A 7,205-nucleotide genomic window follows, 5' to 3' on the forward strand; every position below is an offset into this window, starting at 1 on the left:
GCGACGGGGGTCGCCTTCCCCCGATCCAGATCGGGTCCGAGAGGAGGGGCGCGAGGAGAGAGTGGGGAGAGCGATGGGGTCGTGCGCCCTCTCCTATGACGGCGCTGGAGGGAGAGGGTGGGATCGTGGGGGGGGGGAAGTGGTGTGGGGCTCTAAGGTTTCGCGAGCAGTGGAGGGATATGGACGCGGCTGGTGGGCCGGCCTGGTGGCCTGCTGGGCCGGTTGGCCCAGTGGGGGGGGCTTTTTTTTAGCTTTGTTTTCTGTTTTCAATTTTCTTTACCCTTTTGCACTTTATTTTAAAAGCAAATGCTTTCAGTTACAGATAAAACTTGGTACATAAATGCTAGGCAGTGTAATGAGCTAGCCCAGAAGGTTAAGATTTATTTTGAACAATTTACACATTTGTTTAAATTGAAAGGTCCTAATATAATTGATGTTGGTTCAATTTTAACTGGGTTAAAGGCATTTTAAATATTCAAATAATTTTGGTTCTTATATTTTAATTACTTAGATAATATTTGCAACCCGCTGAACATTTTATTTTACATGTTGAAGAATTATCAATTGGACTTTGAACTCGATTTGAAACAAGTGAGGTTTGAACAAAAATATATTAATTATGATGACCTGACATCATCAGTCAGAGGATTACTGTAGCTTAATTATCCGGGCGTTACAATTCTCCTCCACTACAAGAAATCTCGTCCCGATATTTAAGAGGTGGGGTAAAGGAGAAAGTTCTGGTTACGAAATTCTAACGAATCTTCTCGGTCTTGGTTGCTCTTCTCGAAGAAGTTGACCGCTTCCGTTGGTGTCTTCATTCCTCTGTTTCAGGTCATCAGGATGAAGCCGTCCTCCTTTCTTCAGAAATTCCGTCGTACTTACGAATAGGTAAGGGGCTACTCTAAAACAATAGAATGGTATAAGGGGAAATCATCTGGGTTATCCCAGGAGTGAACACATGAGTATCTCTAGAGTTGAACAAATGAAACACATCAAGAGACAAATAAGAAGGTACCATAAGAAGTTTAAAGCGGATAGCAATCATTCGTTGCCTGAAACAGAGTGTGAAAGGGGTTCAGAGCAATGGAAATAAGTATTGTGTTTCATACTAGAATTGATGATCTCTCGGAAGGTGGCTCATGAATTACATACGAAGCCAAGCGTGAGGAATTACTTTGGAAACAGGGGGTGTACAGGAGAGTCAGGTTTCGATCCTGTGGGACTATGGGTTATGGGCCCACCATGTGGGTTAAAAGTAGGAAGGACGTTGACAACTTGCATGGTCATGATAGCAAGGCATGTCGGAGAATAACATGTCAGTTATGTCGGCAACAGCGTCGGTACCAAGGGCGAGGGATGAAGAGAACCATTTTCCTGCTCGTTGCAACGGGGCGGACCAATAGGCAAAGTTCTCGTCCATCGGTGGCTACCAAAATATCATCAACAATAGTAACAGGGTCTTGCTGACGGAATTGTACACCGAGGTGCTTACATAAGTAGTGAATCTTTACTTCTTAGGTTATATAGGTCATAAGAAAGGTCAACAAACCAATGAAAAGGAAAATGTGATCATCAAGTTAAACAGAACAATGGAAAGGAAAATGTGTTTAAACACATATTTCAGGGGTATATCCTTCCCAATGATAAGCAGAGCATGGTATCCATGACAGGTTATAATGTAGAAAACTCTTTGGGTAACGGGAGAGAAATTTCATGACTTTACCCATAGAATGGTGTTTGGATAATTGAGCAAGAAACATTTAGCATAGGGCTTCAAATGTTCTTGTTGAAAATCGGAGTACCACAGACATGCTTTGACATAGCATCGACATGGTCTTCAAGCAAAGGTCGGACTTGGATATACAAAAGATTCATCAGGAACAACTTATAGAATAAGTCTCACAATTTCCTCATGGAAGAATGGTTAACCTTGCTAAGATGGAAACTATAACAAAAGGTCCTCCGGCCGGGTGTGCTAAGCACGACATCCTGGATATAAAAGATGGTAATACTCCAAGGTAAAGAAGAACAAATGTTGGATAGCAAGGAACTCAAGGTATAACACAAAATAGGAACAAGTTTGTGTTGGAGGGAAGGCAATAGAGTTGTCGATGATAACACAATTCATCGAGGGGCAAGGATGGTATTTCTCATCATGAGTTCTATTGATATCCTAGAAGAGCTCAGAATGCTGATGATGATCACAACACAATTGTTGAGATATTTCATGAAGATGTAATCGATCAACGATGGCATCAAGTCAAAGAATGATGAAGCGAATGGCTATTGGAACCACTAGTACAATACAAACTCGGAATCAAGCTTGTTGTTCGAGGTGAAATGACAAGACATGGAATATCAACGTAAGCTTAGCTCATCATCAAAAATTGTGCTCTGGGAAGAAAGACCAGGTAGCACAGTTAAAATTTAGCACAAGAATGATATAGCCGATCAGGCTAGGAATGACTTGAAGGATTATTAAACTCATAAGCAACAAAGATTACTTAGAGTTATCGAACCAGAGTGTAGAGTCGATTCACTATTCAGTGTTCTCGATTGACGACAACCCAGAACCTAGGAACAATTGTATCCGGTGAGTGATAATAGTTTATGAAGAACACATAAGAAGTTATGATGTCCCATGATATTCTCGAGGTACCAGGGGGTAATACTCGACGACGGATCAAAGTAGAGGTTGGACTAGGGTAATGCTCTTCAGAAGACAAGTGCTCAAACTTGCACGAGAAATGGAATCAAGGAGCAACATGGTTGGAACCAAGTCCACAGATACAAGATGAACTTATAACAAGGGGATAATTATTTTAAGAGAAGCTTCCATGATAAGGTATACATCGGGTCCATGGGCATGAACACAGGGTTCAAGGTCGACTCCCATTTCTTCAATGCATAACCTTTCATTTTACTTCTCGCCTTTGATGGAGCTGTAGTGTAGAAATTATATCTGGCAAAACAACAAAAGAGTATGACTCGGGAAAACTTCCTGGTTCATACAGTTTGGGGAAGGCATAGGTTCAATCCATCGGGGCATCTTAGGACCATATACCACAATTTTCAGGAATAAATAACACAAGCTCGATAGTAGAGCATGCGTGAGAAAGCAGAGGATACAATTTATCAAAGGCATTATGTATCCAAGGAAAGGATCACAAGCTCATTGAATATGAAGGATTTTGTCGGACAAATCCAACAAAGGATCTGGTGGTCCACAAGGGATCTGATGTGAGTATCGGTACTCAACCAGAAGAATAAAGAAAGCAAAGGCATCGGATTATAGAAACAACTTACTAATTCAAAGCTCAATTGCAAAGGAATTATGATTTAGAAAGCAAAGGACTAGAAACAGACGCTCTTGTCAAGGATGGATAAGTTCAATAGACTCAGGGGCACAACCGACGGTAATTCATTGGCGAGAACCAGCTCATGTTTAAAATGGCGTCTGAGCCGGAAGGATGAATTTCAGGATCTGATTGAGGATTGCGAGCATTCGCAACCTATTGAATCAACGGGCTTGAAATGATAATGACAAAGGATGCCAATAATACTACCAGACCTATGAGATTAATCATAATGCAAGCAAGCAAGAATTTCAAGAGTAATAGTCGGGTGAGGATTTTCGAAAAATCGAATGGTATTTCAAAGACTTTTGTGAAATACTTGAATCAAATGGGATGAGCGGATACTTGGTAAGAGAGAGGAATTATCCACATTGGTATTCATGTGGCAAGGAACTGCAAGGCAGTATGCTCAAAGTATTCTTGGAACAATGAGAGGAATTCATGGTATCTTATAATAACAAGGTCAAGGGGAATGATTGTACGAATGGCAAGTGTAAGTAGTCATCCATAAGGAATTTTCGAAAGTCAGGAATAACAAAAGTGGTGCGCACAAAGTCTCGAGAGAACATCTGAGAGTAACTTCGGAATCTTCTGGTGCAGTAGACGATCATCGTAATAAGGTGCTCTCTAGGTGGAAGTAGTTACGAGAACCTAGAGTCAGAGTTAGTAAATTCATTTTAACCCGAATAGAAGAGAGATCAGAGTCCCAGAGTATAGGTCGAGGAATAAAAGATCCTACTACCACCCAATGGCGACGTGGGCCCATAGGCCGCACAGCCATGTTAGTAAAAAGTTTTGCAATAACTATACTCAACTTTGGCCAAGGAGTGTGGAAGGGGGATTCCTACAGGCAGTCGACTCTGATACCAACTTGTGATGCCCCCGATTTAATCGTACACTAATCATACACACAAACGTGTACGATCAAGATCAGGGACTCACGGGAAAATATCACAACACAACTCTACAAACAAAATAAGTCATACAAACATCATATTACAAGCCAGGGGCCTCGAGGGCTCGAATACAAGAGCTCGATAATAGACGAATCAGCGGAAGCAACAATATCTGAGTACAGACATAAGTTAAACAAGTTTGCTTTAAGAAGGCTAGCACAAAATGGGATACAGATCGAAAGAGGCGCAGGCCTCCTGCCTGGGATCCTCCTAAACTACTCCTGGTCGGCATCAGCGGGCTGCACGTAGTAGTAGGCACTTCCCGAGTAGTAGTAGTCGTCGTTGGCGGTGGCGTCTGGCTCCTGGGATCCAACGTCTGGTCGCAGCAATCGGGTATAGGAAAGCGGAAAAGGGGGAGAAACGCAACCGTGAGTACTCATCCAAAGTACTCGCAAGCAAGGAGCTACACTACATATGTATGCATTGGTATCAACTGGAATAAGGCTAATATATGTGGACTGAACTGCAGAAAGTCGAAATAAGAGGGGGATAGCTAGTCCTTTCGAATACTACGCTTCTGGCAGCCTCCGTCTTACAGCATGTAAAAGAGAGTAGACTGAAGTTCTCCAAGTATCATCACATAGCATAATCCTAACCGATGATCCTCCCCTCGTCTCCCTGTGAGAGAGCGATCACCGGTTGTATCTGGCACTTGGAAGGGTGTGTTTTATGAAGTATCCGGTTCTAGTTACCATATGGTCAAGGTACAACTCCAAGTCATCCTGTTACCGAAGTTCACGGCTATTCGAATAGATTAACTTCCCTGGAGGGGTGCACCACATAACCCAACACGCTCGATCCCATTTGGCCGGACACACTTTCCTGGGTCATGCCCGGCCTCGGAAGATCAACACGCCGCAGCCCTACCTAGGCACAACAGAGAGGTCAGCACGCCGGTCTAAATCCTATGGCGCAGGGGTCTGGGCCCATCGCCCATTGCACACCTGCACGTTGCATACGCGGCCGGAAGCAGAACTAGCCCCCTTAATACAAGAGCAGGCTTACGGTCCAATCCGGCGCGCGCCACTCAGTCGCTGACATCACGAAGGCTTCGGCTGATACCACGACGTCGAGTGCCCATAACTGTCCCCGCGTAGATGGTTAGTGCGTATAGGCCAGTAGCCAGACTCAAATCAAATACCAAGATCTCGTTAAACGTGTTAAGTATCCGCGAACACCGACCAGGGCCAGCCCCACCTCTCTCCTAGGTGGTCTCAACCTGCCTTGTCGCTCCGCCACAAAGTAACAGTCGGGGGCCGTCGGGAACCCAGGCCCACCTCTACCGGGATGGAGCCACCTGCCCCTTCAGCCCCCAACTCCGAACAGTACCACAGGTAATGTAACTGTGTAAAGTATATAGTATATGCCCGTGATCACCTCCCGAAGTGATCACGACCCAGTAGTATAGCATGGCAGACGGACAAGAGTGTAGGGCCACTGATGGAACACTAGCATCCTACACTAAGCAGTAGGATAGCAGGTAATGGTAACAACAGTAGTAGCAAGGACAGGCTATGCATCAGGATAGGAATAACGGAAAGCAGTAACATGCTACACTACTCTAATGCAAGCAGTGTAGAGGAGAGTAGGCGATATCTGGTGATCAAAGGGGGGGCTTGCCTGATTGCTGTGGCAAGAGAGAGGGGTCGTCAACATCGTAGTCGTACTGGGTAGCAGCGGCGTCGGTCTCGATGTCTAGAGAGAGAAGAGGGGGAAGAAACAATAAATATAATGCAAACAAATGCATGACGATGCATGACATGACAAAGCATGATGCTAGGTGTGCCCTAACGCGGTACGAGGTGGTACCGGTGAAGGGGAAAACATCCAGGAAAGTATCCCCGGTGTTTCGCGTTTTCGGGTAGAGGAGCCGGAGGGGGGAAGTTGCATGTTTGCTATGCTAGGGATGCGTGGCGGACGAACGGGCTGCGTATCCGGGCTCGTCTCGTCGTTCTGAGCAACTTTCATGTACAAAGTTTTTCCATCCGAGCAACGGTTTATTTTATATTAATTTTAAAAGATTTAAATCAATATTAGGATTTATTTAATTATTTAAATCAACATTATCCAGAACAGTGTTTGATGACGTCAGCATGGCGTTAGCAGTTGACCTAGTCAACCTAACATGTGGGTCCCGTTCGTCATTGACTGTTTAGTCTAATTAGGGTTTAACTAATCCAATTACTGTTTAATTAAACTAACTAGTTAATTAGATTAGTTAATTAGGATTAGTTAACTTAATTAATTAGTTAATTATTTTAATTATTATTTATTTACTTTTATATTTATTTTATTTTTAATTCGTTCTGGGGTGCGGGGCCCGGCTGTCAATGGGCCACAAGCCTTAGCGGGCGCACGGGTGACGGGCGCGCAGGCGTGACCACGAGCACCCGATGGGGCAAGCTCGGGCCCTGGCCTCGGGCGAGACCAGCGGCGCGGCTGCCAGAGTGCGACGAGGCCCGGACCGGGCGGCATCGGTGACGCAAGCGAGTGGGGCGAGCAGATGGGGAAGGAGGCGACGGCGCGGGTCACGGGCAGTGTGCAGGGGCAGCGGGGCAGCAGCAGCGCTTGGCGATGCAAGACGCGGCGCGGGGGCGAGCGAGGGAGTGCGCGAGCAGCAGAAGCCAGCGATGGCGGAGCAGAGACCGGGCACGGTCGCGGCCGCAGGCGACGTGAAGCGGCACGGTCGCGGCGACGGGGTCGCAGGCGAGGAGCTAGTGTGAGTGGGGGCGCGGGATGTGGTTGCCGAACGCGGGCGCGCGTGGTCCGGCGGCGAGATGCGTGCACGCGGCTAAGGCGTGTGCGGGGCGGTGGTGGCTGCGAGTGGGCGCCGGAGCGCGTGTACTATAGAGAGGAGGGGAAGGCGGGGAGAGGGGAGGAGAAGGGGAGG

The sequence above is a fragment of the Triticum dicoccoides genome, chromosome 1A (genome assembly GCF_002162155.2).
Source record: "Triticum dicoccoides isolate Atlit2015 ecotype Zavitan chromosome 1A, WEW_v2.0, whole genome shotgun sequence".
NCBI lineage: Eukaryota > Viridiplantae > Streptophyta > Magnoliopsida > Poales > Poaceae > Triticum > Triticum dicoccoides.